This window comes from Phoca vitulina, unplaced genomic scaffold (genome assembly GCF_004348235.1).
Source record: "Phoca vitulina isolate PV1807 unplaced genomic scaffold, GSC_HSeal_1.0 scaffold9, whole genome shotgun sequence".
In the NCBI taxonomy this organism is placed as follows: Eukaryota; Metazoa; Chordata; class Mammalia; order Carnivora; family Phocidae; genus Phoca; species Phoca vitulina.
In genome coordinates, this window is record NW_022589712.1 from 51,702,163 (window position 1) to 51,721,361 (window position 19,199).

A 19,199-nucleotide genomic window follows, 5' to 3' on the forward strand; every position below is an offset into this window, starting at 1 on the left:
TTTGCAACAAACCTCCCTGGCTCTCTAAGGGTAATTAATCACTTGGGGGGCCATTTTATTCTCTTATGGTTCCCTCCTCCACTAGTTTAAGGCAGCATCTACCTTTTCTTAACCACGTCTATAAACTCAGAACTGGTGTAAATTGTTACCGATCCCTTCTATGACTCCACCTCTTCTTGCCATAATTTCACACCTGTCCAACAGGCATGAGAAAAAAATGGTAGAGTAGGATTTGCTGAGTTGACAGAAATAGGCAAGTCTTCCATTCAGAACAATTCCAAATAATTTATATAGATACCCCCCTCAAGGCAATGATCTGAGCATAGTAACTTCCTTCCAAAGAGTACAGCATGGAAAGGAGGGGAAAAAGTAACTTTACAGTGGAGACACAAACACTATCTCAGGTGATCAAGGTCAACATCAGTAAGGCTAAGTCATGTTGATAATATGCATTCTTGATGTGATGAAAATGGCACCCTCTTTTGTAGTCTTCCTTCTAAAACCCATCACACCAGTCTAATTATGAGAAAAACATCAGAAAAATTCCAATTAAGGGACATTTAAAAAAATGCCTGCCTGTTCAGTGTTCCTCGAACCTGTCAGACCCATGAGGAACCTAAGGAAGAATGATGATTAAATGTAATGTGTATCCTGGATGGGATGCTGGAACAGAAAAAGGACATTAGGTAAAAATGAAGGAAATCTGAATAAAATATGGACTTCAGTTAATAATAATGTATCAGTATTGGTTCATTAGTTGTGACAAATGAACCAAACCTTAGATTAAGGTAAGATGTTAACAATAGGGGAAAATTGATGTTGGGTATACGAGAACTCTCTGTACTAGTTTTACAACTTTTCTGTATATCTAAAACTACTCTATATTAAAGGGTAAAAAAAAAAGAAAGAAAGAAATAGGGCAAAATATCTTCAAAATCCTAACAATTGCAGCCATCTTGCAAGATCCTCCTCTTGGCTTGGTAGATAAGCCTGGTTGGCTGGGATGACCCAGATCCACTCCTATCTCTGCCACTGATCAACCATGTGACCTTGAACAAATCATTTAATCTGTAGGCAACAACTTTACTTCTCTATCTTCATTATAGCCATAACAACATCCAAACCATCCCTCCCTGACAGGGATGATGTAAGAATGATATATGATAATATACTTCAGGAACCGGTCATGCTACCAAGTCAGGGTGTTTTCATTGCTATTATAGAACACACAGTACACATGGTGGAGAGAGCTCATCACCTGATGTGGCCTCATTCTAATCTGTAAAATGCCTCATGTGCAGTAAAAGAGAGGAGCTGATGGTATTCTCCACATCTGCAACAGCACCTACAGGCCAGATGAGTTTTTATTTGCAAGTTAAAGACAAAAGGTATTTCCTGATGCTGTATATTAAATACAATCCTAAAAGTTACCATAGTTTTTAAAAAATTGGCAATCACTAACTGTATTTATGTAGAAGATGCAAATACATGTGTTCCCCCAGAATGTTTTTAGAACACAGAAAATCAGCAGGATTTTACCATAAGCAAATAACCTGTGTTTCCCATATTTATGTTCCCAGCAAGGAGGGCCTACAGCTCAGGTTGGGCAATGAACATTTGCAACCATGGGTCATATGTTGGCATTTCTATGATGGCCATAAAGACACATTTGAGAGAAAAAAACAGGGAATATGCTATGCTGAGTATCTGATGAGACAAATGTTGCCCAGGAGACTATATACTCTGATTCCCTTTCATGGTTTTTGAAAGAATAATGGCATCTCTACTAATGGTTCAGAAATCACATTTCTTTAAAAAGCAAAATACTTTATAAATCAGATATGAAGCATGCTCTTGAAATTCACTCTGCAGGGCTCAAAATGCAGGTAAGTGCAAGGTGGTTCTACTATCTGAGTACTCAGATGACTAGATCTATTAAATAAAAAACTTAAACTCAAACTTCTTGGTGAAAAAACAGGAAGGTTCTGAAGCTCTGTGGGAGCAATGTGCAACCCTGGCCAGCCCACTTAGCTCTAGATTTTGGAAAGAGTTCATATCAACATCTAGGATTAACAATGACCAATCTTATGTACTGGGTTACCTCCCCCCTTAGAAAGCACTTAGGAGGGGCGCTTGGGTGGCTTAGTCGGTTAAGCATCTGCCTTCGGCTCAGGTCATGATCTCAGGGTCCTGGGATTGAGTCCCCATTTGGGTTCCCTGCTCAGCAGAGTCTGCTTCTCCCTCTCCCTCTGCCCCCACCCCCCGCTCGTGCGTGCACATGCACGCACGTGTGTGCTCTCAAATAAATAAAATTTAAAAAAAATAAAAATTAAAAGCACTTAGGGAACAATACATATTTTTTAAAAGATATTTATTTTAGAGAGAGAGAGAGAAAAAACATGAGCGGGGGAGGGGGAGAGGGAGAGAGAGAATCTCAAGCAGACTCCCCACTGAGCGCTGAGCCCGACGAAGGGCTCAATCCCAGGACCCTGAAATCATGACCTGAGCCAAAATCAACAGTTGGACGCTTAACCAACTGCGCCATCCAGATGCCCAACAATATATACATTTTTTATTTTTTATTTTTTTAAAGATTTTATTTATTTATTTGAGAGAGAGGATGAGAGGAGAGAGAGAGCACATGAGAGGGGGGAGGGTCAGAGGGAGAAGCAGACTCCCCGCCGAGCAGGGAGCCCGATGCGGGACTCGATCCCGGGACTCCAGGATCATGACCTGAGCCGAAGGCAGTCGCTTAACCAACTGAGCCACCCAGGCGCCCCTAAATGTATTTTTACATTTAAACTCTAAACCTGAACCAAACAGGAGGAAAAAAAAAAAAAAGCAACACTGTAAAAAAACTCCAAAATGCCCTATGTGAATTTTCTAATGGTCATCTATTACTACAACTCTAAACCTCAATGTATGTGTATAATTTAGTAAAATTTACAAACTACAATTCGTTAAAATTTGGAGACAGAAATTAAGCTTCTGGAAGGGCATGTGGTAAAGGGGCTGGCATACCCACATCTAGGACCAGAACTGCAGGGTGTCAGGGCCCAGGTCCCTGATCTCAAGGGTTAAGAAATGAGAGCCTGCCTATTAGAGCACTGCCAGTTACTGGGCCATAACTTTTAGATTCATGGTCTCTAATCCTCATAATAAACCTGCAAAGTTGGTAACAGTGCCCTCGTCATATATATGAAGGCTCAGGCTGAGAGATATTAAATAACTTAACACAAGGTCACACAGCTAAGTGTCTATATAACCCAGAGTGAAATTTGTTTTCCAGAACCCAATCCAACGCTTTTACTATAACTTTTCACAGCTTTGTCACCAAATTATTTAGAAGTCATTGTTTGAGCTATTTGTGCCAACTTAAAGAAACATTTAAGAAAGAAGGATATAAAAGGCACAACCTTATTCTGCTCAGAGAAAAAGCTTCCCTCCGGGGGAGCTTGGGTGGCTCAGTCAGTTAAGGGACAAGACTCTTGATCTTGGCTCAGGTCATGATCTCAGGGTTGTGAGATGGAGCCCCGTGTCTGGGCTCTGCGCTGGGCATGGAGCCTGCTTAGGATTCTCTCTCCCTTCTCCCTCTGCTCCCCAGGCCCCTGCTCTCTTTCTCTCTTAAAAAAAAAAAAAAAAAGATTCCTTTCCCAAAAAGAAGAAAAAAAGCACAACATTACTATAATTTTGTTTATGAAATAGGGATAATAATTTGATGGGTCTTTTCTAAATTAAATTTTTTTAAGGAAGGTCTTTCAGAAGAACCGATCTGAAAGTGAAGGCTCACACAGCCCCTGTTTGTACTTGTTTACTAGGTGGCCATAATAGCATTCACTCTAGGGAGAGCGCAGTGGTCACCATACAAACCAACGTTAACTGCCCTTAGATTCTGAAATAAAACCTGACTTCTTAAATCGGTGATTAGCTTCAGTTTCCAATCTTTGCTCAACTCCTGTTTTAGAGGTTATTAGTAGCAGAATGCATGCCCTAAGGCATATTACCTACACAACACTCTGACAGGTTTTTCCAGTTACATTACTAAGACAACACAAAAGCTGCCACCAGCATTGTGACAGTCCCCTATCTCAGCAGCCTTTATCCATACTGGCTGGTCAGCTTTCCATTTACAAAATCCATGATCTGAAGATGGGCCACTGACAGAAGGCCAATGAATAGGGCCCCTCTGTCCATTTCCAGTTCAAATGTCCCCTCACCCTAACAAGGTCAGATGCCAGGAATGTATTCTGGTTTTCCTCACAGGTCATGATTCTAATCACTAGTTTCTCTACCTAAATTTTGGAAGCAGGAAAAGGTAAATAAATAAATGCCAAATAAAATGTCAGAACTGCAATGTTTCCCCACACCTTCCCTGATAACAAAAGTTAATGGTGATATGATTTCTATAAGGTTTCAAATAGCCATTCCCTCATGCAGTCCCAGGAAGGAGAAGTGGGATTTATAAAAACAGACAAGCCAACTGTAAAATCTTCTTAATGACCTATCATTTAAGTTCTCTAAAGACCTCTGCATTAGGGTCTGTAAATTAGCTTCCAACGTACTATGTGTACTTTAAACTATAAAACCACCACTAAAAATAGTCTATGGTTTTCGACTAATTCATATATCATACCAGTCTATATTTCTAAGATTTTACATTAGTTTGGGGATTGGGAGCTGAAGTAAAGCAGGAATGGTTTGAAAGGACTAGAGTGATTTTTCTAATAGACATTTTGAAATACCTTGTGAGGCAAGCCATTATTAATTGGCTGAAGTACTAGAGATACATTTTCATTAATGCTGAGGTGATAAGGTAAATATTAACAACCAGGGGCGCCTGGGTGGCTCAGTTGGTTAAGCGACTGCCTTCGGCTCAGGTCATAATCCTGGAGTCCCGGGATCGAGTCCCGCATCGGGCTCCCTGCTCAGTGGGGGGTCTGCTTCTCCCTCTGATCCTCTTCCCTCTCATGCTCTCTGTCTCTCATTCTCTCTCTCTCAAATAAATAATAAAATCTTAAAAAAAAAAAAAAATATATTAACAACCAGGACTTGAGCACAGGCCATTCTGTCATCACATTTACTTACTAAAGGAGCCAAGAAGCTACTACAATCTCAACCCAAAATCATATGAAGAGTTCTGGTTATTTAAGTCCACTCCTAAGAAATCCAGATACTGATGAATTATAGGAAAGCAAACATCTTCTAGGAAGCAACTTTAGTGTCAGGGACAAATATGCCAGTTTTTCTCCAACCTGGCCCAAAGATTTAGAAAATCCTTAAAGCACCTCTAACAGAACATGTCTGAAGAGAGAGCAGAAATAAGAACACTCTTCATCCCATTTGATGTCAATGCTCTTTTACAAAATGATTTATACCGAAGCAAGCCCTGTACCAGACAGAAATGCTTCAGATGTAGTTAAATAGTAACAGAACTGGCAAACCTGTGTTCTGTGTGATTGCAGCTGCATTTAGTGGCCTAATCCTTCAAGGAGGTATGTGCAGGAGGTGTGTGAAGGAGGGAGCACCAGACACTCACATTTCACAGTCACGATGACTGGGGGGCCACAGCCTAGAATTTCTTTACCTGGCCCTCCTAGAAGAAATTAGCATAAAGATGACTGTACTTATCAGAATCTGTTAATTACTTTTCTTGCTATCCTGCAAGACAATCTTCTACTGTAAGATACATTTATTGCTAGTATTAAAGTGCACACGGTCACTACATATGTGCCAACTGGTTGTGAAGACAGATGGACCCAAAACAGATGAGATGAGGTGACAGAGAGAAACTGCCTGAAATGAACAAGTATTCTCCACTGATAGTTTACAGAGTGGATAATTCACACATGCAATTTAAGGTGGCCAGTGGTTGGGGGGGTGGGGTGGGTCGGGAAGCGTGATGCTGAAGGAAGACTACAAGCTTTGATGTCAGTCAGGTCCGGGCTGGAATCCCGGCTCTGAAATTTGTTCAGTGACCTTGGGCAACTGAGTTAACCTCGCATGCCCCTTTCATAAAATGAGGATAAAATTACCCTCCCTGCCTAACTCTAGGATCCTCGGGAAGGTTAAATGAAATTACGCATGCAAAGTACCCACTGGAATGCCAAGCACAAAGAGGCTCTCTACTGTCAGATCCCACATACGGAAGCAGTGACATCACAAACGTTCACTTACTGTTTTCCGAGCATCGTATAATTTAAGCCAAAAGGTGAGAGGGCGGCTCCTTCCAGGAAAAGATTTCACACTCTTAAAAGTATTTCAAAGGTGCCGTGTCAGTCGGGAGTGACTGGTAATTTCCTAACTGTTGCTACCCTATGTCCACTCCAGCCCCCTCCAACCCATGTTTACCTTGTGGGGACTGTCCACTAACCCAGACGCCAGCTGCATGTGCTTCCCCTGGAGCACAGAGAGGGTTTTGTCTGGAAGCAACATGTGGTATCAATTTATCTTTCTCAGCAACGGCAACAAGGAATCCACTGACTTTAAAAATAAAAAGGGAGTTGTATAATTTAACTCTTAAAGGCCCCTGCCCACCCTCCTTTTTATGAAGACAACCCATCCCTCTCCCTCTTTTTTTGTGCAGTCTCCAAAGCAGCAAAAGGTGAGAGGCTGTCACTGCTGTCAACTCCTAAGCCAGACCCACTGCCTCCCACCAGGCAGACTGTAGGCATCCACCTGGTCCTTCTAAGGGATTTCAGTGGGGACAATCTGCAAAGGATTGCCTTTAGACACAGTACTCATCTACCTTGTACACAGGACCAGCATTTCAAGTAGGTCTCACTGCTCTGACTTGTGGGCAATGACAATTCAGAATGAGGCTGCCAAATGCCTGAATTCTAATATATGCCTCTCCTTAACAGGAGATGATAAAGGTCACGTGAAAAGCCCAATGGAAACCACAAATCACGAGGAGACCCAGGGGGCTGTATGCCACTGCAGAGTAACACGAAGATACAGCTTCAGGAGAAGGCCTGGGAAGCTGCCTTTGATTTATAATGACAAGCTCTTTCAAAGGCAGTTCTCTGGACAAGGCCCTGACTTCTCTTAAGTATTAATTCCTCCCCCTGGCTGCCCATTAGAATGGCCTGGGGGAGGCTTTATGTACTCCTGCCCCACTCCTAGAGACCCTGATTCAACTAGTGTGGGTAAGGGCTGGGTAGAGGTACATTTTTAAAGCTCCCCAGATTATTCTAATGTGCAATCAGCGCTGAGAATCACTGGAATTTCCCCCTTACCTTTCCACTGACTGAATTCTAAGTCCAACCTAATAATCCCTAGTCTTCCCGGATCTGGTAGCACAGCATAGTCGACGTCTAAATCCAAGTTCCCCCCATTTAGAAAATAAGGGTGAGAGCCGGGGCTACAGATTCAAGCTGGGATTATATATGCAGAGTAAAACAGAGCAAGTGTTCAGGCCACTGGGATCCAGATATATTTTTTCTTAAAAAAAAAAAAAAAAAAAAAGGCAAGGGAGAGGGTGAAGAGTCCTGGACCTTGCGACAGTCGTCTCATTCTGTCCCATGCTACTTTTCCACCCGGCACAGATAGGCATGGACAGAAAAGAGGTCATGTGGACCTAAGAATTGTGCAAAACTAAGAATTGATATAGGCTGAAGAAAGGATGAGCTGGGACAGTAACTGATCCCTATAATTTTCAGGAACCTCCCTGAAGTAGCATGCAATCTCATACAATCCCTTTCATAGCAAATTTCACAGCAATCCCTTTGCCCTTCAAGCAAAATGCCGAAAAGACAGATTGGGTAAAAATTATTCCTGAAAAAGCCATACCCCAATCGTGAGGTACTTATTAGCTCCCACTGTTAAGAATACAGCAAAGTATTACCTAATGAACTTCCCTGAGGACATATTCAGCCTCAAAAATAACAATCACATACTCTGTTTCTCATTCCTCAACTGTGCAAAACACTACAGCATTACACTCAGTGCAAAGATCCTTGGGTGGACGCTGCTAGAAGCCAAGCAGTGCCACCATCTGAGGGAGAAGTGTGAGGCTGGTCCTCCCTATTAGATACCGGGAGAGTCGAGGTTTTAGCTGGCTTATCTTCTTCTACTAGATTTTGTCTCCTTTGGGGCTAACTTGTTGTTCAAAAGCAAGAACAGAAAGTTGATAGCATAAAACAGACTAGAAATCAGAAACAGTTATTATTTCTGACAATATGGAATACCAGCTGTAATAGCCAAGCAAGCCTTTCAGACTGGGAAGAAAACTTAAATAAACATTCACATAAAGGATTGCGCAATCAACCCTGATGTGTAAGACGAGTTCCAGGCTAGCTCTACTCTTACTCTTGTCTAAAACACTAAGTTTAAACCATTAAGGGACTTATTTTAAAAAGACGATGTTCTAAAATAAATATTGTCAGGAACTTGGCTGAAGGATTATATTTCCAACTAGAAACAAGATTTCCGTTAAATTTGCTAACAATAATCCTCTACCCACAGAGATCTCTTTGAAAACTAACATTTGTTTCAAGTTTTCATGCAGTAAGTGACAGGTTCTGGTATCTCATTAGAAGGAATAAAATAGGGGCGCCAGGGTGGCTCAGTCGGTTAAGTGTCTGCCTTCAGCTCAGGTCATGATCCCAGGGTTTTGGGATCAAAAGCCCTGTGTCGGGCTCCCTGCTCAGCGGGGAATCTGCTTCTCCTTCTCCCTCTGTGTGCTCCCGCCCTCTCTTTCTCTCTCAAATAAATAAATCTTAAAAAAAAAAAAAGGAATAAAATAACAATCATCTGATAATCAGCATAATGAACCCATTCTCTATCCAAGCAAAATGAGACACATGAGGCTTTCTTAGAAGAGGAAGGGCTGGGCAGGCAATCTGTCCTGCCCCCCAGTGAAAAAGAAATCCTAGATAGGAAGAAAGTTCTCTTGAAGAGCATGAAAAAGACAGCTACCACTCCACTGCAGTTTTGCTGGGTTTTCTATGTGGGTTTTATTTTCATATTCACTTTTTTTTTTTTTCATTTAGTAATCTTCTTTTCAAGCTCTTCCACAGCTGTTTCTGTTCTTGGAGGGCAAGAGGGAACATTCCATTCCTTACAGCCAAACCTGCACTTCCGGCACAAAGAGAACCCTGGCAGCCTTGCAACCTCTTGCCCACACCCACTCCCTGCAGCACCCTGCCCCTCCCCACAAACCCTCCTACTTCCAACCCCCTGTCCGTCCTCTCCAGAATGAGGGAGAAGCAGCTCAAGGCATGCAGTCAACAGAATGACAGTCCCCAGAAAGCCGGTCAAAGTTACAGCATTCGGCAGTCCCTGCTCTCTTCCTCCAAACTTCTTCCCCGATGTTACTACTGAATCCACTTCCCTTTCCCACAAGGGGCTCCGCAAGCACATGCTACATAAATTCCCTGGTAAGACCATGCATGACCAGCCACATGGAATGGATGCTTCAAAGGGTTAAAAGCCATGAAGTTACAGAACAGACTCTGCCAAGTAGAACAAAGGAGAACAGAAATAGTTTTACTATTAACAGAATTTTCACTTAGATTTAAAAAAATAAGGCTGTAAATTTTTCCAGTTTGAAAATTTATTGTGGGTGGAAATAGAATAAAAGGGCATTGGAAATACACGACCATAGTTCAGGAATACATCAGAGAGTTTAATCACTTTCTTGCCATTATATAAGTGATCAGAAGTTTAGTAAAATGTAAACTGGGGGAAATGGAGAGGGCTGTGAAACCCACCTAGTAACAAGCAGCTTTAACTTCATAGTGAAAGAAACAAAGGACCAAAGAGATACAGGGGAGTGCCTGAACTCAATCAGCTAGTAAGCGGACTCCAAGCTGAGACAAACTCCAATCTCCCAGCCTTAACGTATAACAGTAATACCCAAAACAACATCAACCCCGATGTCTGGATTTCGATACCAATGGAAGGGATGAAGTGCTGGGAGCACAAAGCATGGGGAGTATCTTCCACCCACCCACCCATCCAACTTAAGTCTGCCTTATTTTACAGTTTGAGGAACAGAAGTCTGTCTCCTCCAACACATATCAAACTCTTTACAACCAGTTACCATATTATAGTTTTAGCATCTAGCATGAGGCCTGGTACATAGTAGGTGCTCAAAAAACATTTGTTTAATCAATGAATTGGTGGGAAGGGGGCAGCAACCGTGAAACAAACCTGAATTATACTCTGAAATGTTATCAAACATAAGCTCAGTGAACAATCCTCACATGGGTGAAGATGGAAGCAAGCATCCATTGTAAAATGTGAAGTAGCATGTCTCTCCCTTGAGTGTTAACTTCAATTATACAATCCAATTTCCAAACACCAGACGACAGTCTAATTAGTAGACATAAGGCTCTCTATAATAAGAGATGCTAAGAAGGGCAAAATGACAGCGTGTGAGTGAGCTACTTGGTGGAGCAAGGGCTTGGCGCAAAGGTCTCACGTCCATCTAGGGAGAAGAGCTGACTCCTTACCTATCTTGGGATGCTATGGGGCCTCATTACTTGGTAATGAAGTTGGCCCAGAGCCCTCAGAGGCATACTCAAAATCACAGATAACACACTCTGGTACTAAATCTCCTCCAAGGCACATCCAAAGAAAAACAAGAACAAGGAAAATCCAACATAAGAGTCTATTTCACCTGCAATCTGAAAGAACTTAATGTATTTGATATCTACCGGGGTCAAGGCTCTGTGCTTGACAAATCTAATCTCATTTTATTTTCACGACAAACCTGTCAGGAGGAAATGGAGGTACAGAAAAGTTAAGTAACTTGTCTGGTAGGTAGTGGTGCTAAGTAATCAAGCCCGAGGCTAACTCCAAAGTGAAGCTCTCACCACTGTACTACGGGTTTCCTTCTGATGTCACCAAACTGCCTAAGAAGAAAGGCACCACTAACTGGTGACCAAGGAACATGAAGGAACAAGAATAAAAATCTGTATTATTGAATTACATGTTCCCATCTTTAAGTTTCTGCACATGGTCCCTAGGATTATGAAAGCAAGGTAAAGAGTGGAAAAAACGAATAGCCATGAAGCGAGCCCTGTTGAAACTAGATCATCTTTAGAAATGACACCTTTTTTTCAGATATACCCCAAAAGAGACACTACTGGCATGTCCTAACCTGACCTGGGATCACCACTTTTAGGGAACAACCAAGCACAATTACTGCCATAAGCTATTAAGTATCCAGGCCTTCCTCAGTGGCATGTCTGGTGGCTTCTGTACTCAGAGAGTGTTAACCCATAAGCTGAGTCAAGTCAGAATGACCTGGCGTCCTTGGCAGACTTATTCAGGCCCTCAAACGGCTGGCACCGTGCTATGGGTCCTCAAGCCAGAAACAGCGGGCAAAGCCAGCAAATGTCTGCTCTGTCCTGACCTTGCCATTACGAAGCTTAATCTGAAACAGGGACTCAGCTCTATACTATTTTAAACATGTAATTAGTTTATTACAGAGCCAGAAAAGATTAGCTTGCTTTAAATCTACGTGAATTTTAAAATATGCTTTTTGCCTGCCAACTGACAGCATGATCAGGATGCTTCTGTTTAACCTCAATCAAAAACTGGTAGAACACTGCTTTAAGGTTGTATATGCACGCTATTTTATTATTTGTCTTCTGGCAACAAAACCTGCAGAAACAGAAATTACGGACAATGCATGCAAGCACATTAAAGGGATGGTTGTGGAGGTGCTGAGTGGGAGAGTCAGACAGCTTGAGAGTTTGTCATCTGAAATCCAGGAAAACTGCTTTTCTGTTCTTAGTTTACAATCCCTTCCTTCACATGAAATTCACTGGCTTTAGCATCACACATACAAACACAACGGTCTCCAGCTCTTCAGATGTTATGGCTCAGAAAAACCATTCTTTTGCGTCTTGTTATTTCAAGGGCAACTGATTTCTTTTGGGTAGCTCTAAAATATATGCCAGTGTGTGGGCACAGTCACACAGCTAAGCACAGGCCCACACCCTGGAAAGACTGGGAGGGGTAGAGGCACATTTTTCAACTAGGGAAGGAAAAAGTTTGGGCTAGGATTTACAAAACAGACAAGTGTGTATGCATTTGGCAGCAGGCTATCTTCCAAATGTCAATGTTCATTATTCTAATAGTCATCAAAAATCAAGATGATAATGGTAAAAAGGCAGAGGACAAAAAAAAGTAAATGCCACACAACAGAATCTCTCTGTTGGCTACTGCAAAGAAAACAACTGATAGATTTTCTCTTTATAGGAATAAAGAGCACAGCAGTCAATTCTGAAAAATGACTCAGGCCTATAGTCACAGGTAGAAGCCTACCCTTCTCTTTCCCTTCCATACCCTAATGAAATTCAGCTAAAAAGGAGCCTCCTGAGGAACTGCTTTCTCTACCCTGTAACCTCACCTGCATGTGCAGCATTTCACTGTACTGGTTTTGCAAGATTTCTTCTTGTTTAAAACCACAGGATGCAAAAGTGGCTGATGACCAGTGTAATGATATTGCTAAATGCCAAGTGAATCAACTATTCATTCCAGGACGCTTCTGGGTGCCAAGTACACATACAGATGAGCACCACACAGCTCAAAAGTCCACATAAAATGATCAAGTAAAGAGAGAACACTTTCATCAACTAAGGAACCAGGCATTCATTCCACTGTTCTGGGGGAAAAAACATTTAGATACTCGTGCATTTTAACTTAAAATCTAAGATGTTCCTAAATGTACAAGTTAATATTAGCATTACTCTCCAAACCATTATGAAAAAGGCTGAATGTACATGGGATAAATCACAGTTTTTCTAAAGGCCATGACAGAAATGCAGTCCTTTTGTATTAATATGTACTGGGCTCTAATCAACTTCATGTGTGGAGGTAAGCTTGAAAGCACTGAAAAAACTGGAAACAGGAGGATCAGTAGTATAGTATCTATCACCCAAAGGGCAGGGGGGATAATATTAACTGGCAAGGATAGGCACAAAAAGACTCTCAGTACGGTGGAGAGTTAGGGAGTGAGCCCACGCCTCACCCAGCAGGTGTCACAGTGCTCCAGGGCTCAATGGTCCCTAAATACCAGCTGTCTGTGATTCCAAAGCCATTCTTGAGGAAATGGGACCCCTGGCCTTATAACTGCTTCCTTGGTTGGGTCTGACTTGGCAGGTTTAGTCCACAGATTTTCTCCTCAACTTCCTGGAGGCCATCACCGGGGCTCCCTGAAGTTTCCAATTCTTTCCCCTTAGTCAAGTTATTCGTTTGCTAATAGGAAATGTGTGTGTGAGCTCATAGCACAACCAGGTACTACCAGATCTTCCCCTAAAGCATAACAAATCATTGTACATACAGGGGCCACTGAGATTAATCCCTTCAAATCAAGACTAGGGAAGAAAAATACACAAGGACAGATGTTGCTGAGCTATTTTCAGGTTCAAAGGTAGCTTCAAATAATACACTTCCCACTCTCTGAGGCATTATGTGGAGTAATATCACCCAGTATTAAGCTTTCTCCAGAAACAAGTTCATCAGGTTCTTTCAAACAGCCGTGACCTCCGTAGTCTTCCCAAACACAGCCGAGTCCTGATGTTAATTTGTGGACAGAAACAGAAGTCACACAAGCTTCTTATAGGGTTAATAAATCCAAGTTGAGAGACAATTCTCCATGGGTCTCTGGTGTTTCTGCATGTCTTGCAAGCAAAGTACTAATGGCCCTCTGTTCTGGACTATATTTCTAGGATGTGTGCATTTGCATAGTGAACAATCTTGAAAGATAGTGAGTGATAGTGTTTCCCTCCAGAGCAACATACAGATACACTTACTGCCCATTATGAAAGATATAGGATCCCTAAACTCAAGGTTCCCCTCCTGTTAACAGAACCCACCACATGCACAGGCATGAACCGGGGCCCATCTGTGTCACTCCTGTGGGACTTGGGGACAAAGAGGAAACCGACGCAAAATCTGCTACTGCTTGTGTGCTTGCTGTGCGGGGCGTGAGTAATCGATTCCTTTGCCTCTGACCTAAGAGTCTCACAGCTAGTGGGGTCAAACACCAAAGATGCAACTTGGCAATTCATCTCCAGCCAGCCTTCTTCTCCACCCCTACCTAAATGAGAAGGAATACAATACAAGGGGATGAAGAAGGAAAATGAAGTCACAAGTAGGAGGCAGACATGCATGGCTCCAGCATTTTGAATATTCTGATCCGGCTCTGCTGAGGACCCATAAGGCTTTATGAAAACAAACCATTAATAAAAGAGCAGCTCCCCGGACACAGTCACTTTGCTGTGTTTTATCTGCATCGGGTCACCATCTTTTTCAGCTGTTGCTCGATGCCACTGTTTGCTTGTGAAGAGCAGAGCTGAGTGGGCAGCAGGTGTAGGTTTCTCTCTCCTTGCCTTCCTCGACCAGACACGAGAGCAGATCACGCTATGTCCACCCTCCCCATCTCCCTGACAACCGACTGCCCCATCGCACGGCAGTCCTCGTGGTAACATCTGTTGAGTTTCCACAGGGACCAGATCACCATTTTGGAGCCCTGGGCCATCTCGGAGGGAAGAGCTTCTCCTTAGTCCCCTACACTTGTCCATGGGCTGCTCCAAATTTAACCCTGATGAAAATGCTGTCAGGCCTTTCTCCTTCCAGCAGTGACTTTGTCATTGTAACAGGTCACACATGTAGAAACCCAGGATTCTCTTCTCTTGCCATTTTAGCTCTCCCCTATCCATTTTCTTCATTCCTCTGAAAGTATTTAGCAGCTTTAGACCTGTAGAAAGGAAGATGGGACTAGGCAGTGCCCATGAAACCAAAAGCAAACACATGCATATATATATATATATTTATATACTTTCTCCAAGTTTCCAGAAGAGAGTTAATTTTCTAGCTTCTTAAATATAAACCAAAAGCCTCTACTACAAAATACAAAAACTTTACAAGATTTCATGCTCTACAGTTTTTTAATGAACTGATTTAAGCCAGGCCTGTTCTGGTACATAGGAAATTGATATTTTCTTTTCCCTCCCCTTTCCTCTTGGATAACCTACTTCCATTCTTGGCAAAAGGAGGCATATATTTACTACAGTGTTCACATGCACCTACACGTCCAGTGCCTCTGGAATAATACTGAATTGTTGCCACACGGCCAAATAATGTGCTCTTTGAGAAATAATTATCAATTAGAGTGCTATAAAATGGGCCAGCAGTTCTACTCTGCTCGCACTGTGTGGTATTTTGGCCACTAAACACAACAAGCTTTCTTTGGTTACTCTTTACATCAATCAGAAAATTACATTAATTTGCTGTGACGCTATTTGTGGACAGACGTGGAAAAGAATGCAGACATCCAGAGTAAATTAGAGCCAACTCACTCTACTTGGGCAATAGGTCCCCCACACAGTCACCGCAGATACTAACATTTTACAGGGACCCCAGCCTGCGCTGGGTTGACAAGGGCTGCGTAAAAAAAGAAACTATTAGCAACAACTTGCAAGTAATCAATTTCTAGTACTTTCAGTCTAGAGTAGCTGCCAAAAGAACTTGGCAAAAGCCATCATTTAAAAAAAACACCAATTTAAGCTACAGTGCAGTAGTCTTACTGTAGTAAAACAGGTTTTACTTTATCCATATATGAGGTCTAAAAATAGAAAAAAAATAAAGTTTTAAAATTTAGATACCATTTGGATATTTAAAAAGCCTTCTAGCTTTTCTTTCTTCCTGACAGTTCTCTTTTATGCAGTATTATGTTTAGTGATGATTATTAAAATATTTCTTGGAAGGAAAAGGTGCATAAAAATATGAACTCATATATGTTCATATAAGAAGACAGCTAGAAAGTGTTAAATAGCAAAAGAAAGCACAACTACTTCTCCTTATCAACGCTAAAGATGCCTGATAATGAAAGACTCTCATTTCTTGAAATGAACTCTTTTATTTTTCTCTTTTGAACTAAACCACACTGAATAAAGTTACCACCTGCAATACAACCCAGGAAGTCCAGCGTTAAAGAAATAGACTCTCTTTTCCCAGGTTCTTCATCTCCAAAGAAATCTACCTTCAGCATTGAAAGTCAGAGCAAATACACCGTAAATAAAGTATCAGATTTTAAAAAATTAAGTTGTCTGCCTTAAACTTCAGAAGCAATTAGAAGTTCAAAATGTGGATATTCTCTGTTTTATTAGAAATCATACTCATGCCTCCAGTGGACAAATACAGGAGGAGGGGGCGCCTGGGTGGCTCAGTCGGTTAAGCAGCTGCCTTCGGCTCAGGTCATGACTTCAGGGTGCTAGGATCCATCCCCGTGTCAGGCTCCCTGCTCAGCAGGAGTCTGCTTCTTTCTCTCTCTCCCCCCACCATATGTTCTCTCTCTCTCTCTCTCTCGAATAAATAATCTTCAAAAAAAAAAAAAAACAAAAAAAAATAAAAGCTGACTCAGATGAGAGATAGTTGCTTTTGTTCTGCATTTCTTTTTTCCATCTACATTTAGATGAACCTTGAGAATGAAAACCACCCGCAGTGATGGAACAGAATCTCAGAGATGAATCCTCAATCACTTCTTAGAATGGCTCTATCAGCCCTAGACTTCTTTTACATGAAAATAATTCACTACTAAATTTGGGTTTTCTGTTATATATAGCCAAACCTAATCCTGATTGATAAACCCAAAAACTATTTTTAGAAATGAATCTTATTGTTACGCCCTTCTGCATGTGTTACCCATATGTGTTCTCTCTCTCTCTCAACTTCCGCATATGTTAATTGATAAAAAATAGTTGATTACAAAATTCCAAGTCTTAATAATGGTAATCAGAGGTTTCTAATCACATCAAGTAAATAATGCAATAGACATACCTAGCAAGTGTCATCAGGCACTTTGAAAGTGCTTTTCAATGAATGATTGTGTATGTGCCAGACACTACCCTCCTCCAATGTTACAAGGTTGGCAGGGCAAGTGAGCAGTGATCCTTTTGGCCCCAGAGAAGCTTTGATGTGGAGACCACTGAGGATAGGGACTCAACACGTTCGCAAGTGAAGAGACTGTATTATCATGAACCTCTTAAAACTTGTTTTGAGTCAACCTGAGTTTCAAGAGAAAGAGCATTCTGGAGGCCTCAAGACATAAAAATGAATTATGGGGAAAATGGCTCAGAGAGACAGATGGTCTTAAAAGGCTATTTCTACCAATCTGGGAATATGCTTGGGCCACTGGGCCAGCAACAATTTTCACAAAACTATCAGAAATAACATCAATAGCCACCGAGCAAAGAATATCTAGAATATACCACAATGTCATAACTTGGACGAAGGCTTACGCTCTTCTGACTCTGGAGCAACAAGATATGAGCAGAAAGTAAGGCAGCCATAGTGGTGACATATCAGTTTCCACTCAAGCCTAGAGCATCAAATCAAAAAAATAAAAATGCTATCCAATAAGGAAACCGATGGCCTCATATCTGGACAATGTGGGACAGCATCCAGTAAGAGTATTATAATAATTCTATATTCCCACTGAACCAAACTGTGGTCAGTTATCTTTCCCTAAAACGAATTTTCAAAAATCAGGAAATGAGCAAATGAAGAAATCTGTCAGAAAGCCATTCCAATATTGTGAATAATGAATGCTATACAAGAATAAAAACTCTATTGCATTAAGATACCATTTGACTATCTCAATTTTTCATGTCTAAAGTCTAGATACTAAGAACTGTGTCTATGAAGGCCTAGTAAATAGGGCAGCATTACGAATATTTAACTATGCTGCCCAATTCTGTCAGTATGTAAGAAAGAACATGCCAGGGAAACAGTCCTGAATATTCCTAGTTAGGTATGTACTTGCTGGGTTATAGTCACTGTTAGTCAAAAGGGCCATCCCCAGGAGAAGAGAAGATGAGCCATTTACTTAGAGGAAAGGTGGTTACTTAGTAACGGATATATTCATTTTACTAATAAATATGACATAGTTGCTCCCTAAGCCTGTATGGGATGAAAAGGGTTCATTTCAGAGTTTAACTGTCCCCTTTGACATCTTTAACCCCTTGTTATGCTATTGAGTCCACTCCTGGCACTTCATAAATAAACCTGTAAGATGCTGGTTCTGAAACGGCCCCTGTGGCAGCAACATCCTTGCCAGAGTGTAAGGCCACTGGGCCAGAAGCACCAACTTCATTGGTGTCTCCCATGGAACTCCTCACACAGGACTGGGCACAAACATTCCTTCATTAAACTTGTAACCACACTAATGGAAACGTTAAAAAGGAGAAAACCCTCCAAGTCACAAATGTTTGATAAACTGATAGCTGTTTTGGAAAGTGATTTTAGTTTGTTAATATTTTGTCATCAGGTATAAATGTCCTACATCAAGTCCCGAATTCCTTCATTTAGGGATCTGAGCAGACCACCCAGGATATTCCATCCTAATTGCTTCCCAGGAACTAGCACCTGGTGCTACCTTTAGTCTTCTGATCATTAACTTTGAGGCTTCTATGTTTTGAGGGTGAAAGGGAAATGGCACAATTCTATAAGACTTCCTCTGACATAGAGGGTAGATCTAGGTTGGCAGGGAGTGGAAGGAATTAACAACAAAGGTTCAGCCTCTCCCCTCAGCCTCACTAGAACCTCCTGGGCTGGAGCTGTGCAGGAAGAAGCGGAGGGGCCTCACATACATACAGTATTCAAACAGATGTTTATACTGAGGTCCTTCCATGTACCAGGTATACAAATACAAGTGAACAGACAGACACAGTCCCTGGTCTCATTATAATTTTGTGGAGTGAAGGGGAAATGAGGGACAGACATTAATTACAATGAACAAATACATACATAATTACAAACTGAAAAGTGGTCTGAAGGAAAACAACAGGGTACCATGAGAGAAAATAATGGGTGGTTTGGATGGACCTAAGACAGACTGGAAAGTCAAGAAAACCTAAGACCCGGAGAATGAGCAACCAAGTAACAAAAGTCATTGGAGTGGATGAGTTCACCTAGGGAGAAAAAGGAAGAGAAGTCTGAGTTTTCCTTGAAATCATGCAACATGAGGTCAGGTGGAGATACGGACCAAACAAGAGAATAAACAGGAGCCACCACACAGAAGGGGAGTGTGGTGATCAAGGCCATAAGAACATAGTACTTCAAGAAGGAGAGAGCAGTCACCACTGAAAAATGTAAAAAGAGGAGGAGATGAAGAGTGTCCGTGAGCTTTGGCAACAAAGAGGTTATCACTGGTGACTGAGTGCTAGTGGCAGAAACCAGGGAAG

The 19,199-nt window shown here is 41.7% G+C and overlaps 1 protein-coding gene across 3 annotated transcripts in view; it reads right to left on the minus strand.

Annotated features, from left to right (window-relative positions):
* FOXO3 (forkhead box O3) overlaps window positions 1-19,199 on the minus strand; it is a 125,120-nt gene that overhangs the window by 19,192 nt on the left and 86,729 nt on the right. The gene's annotated exons all lie outside the window — the stretch shown is intronic.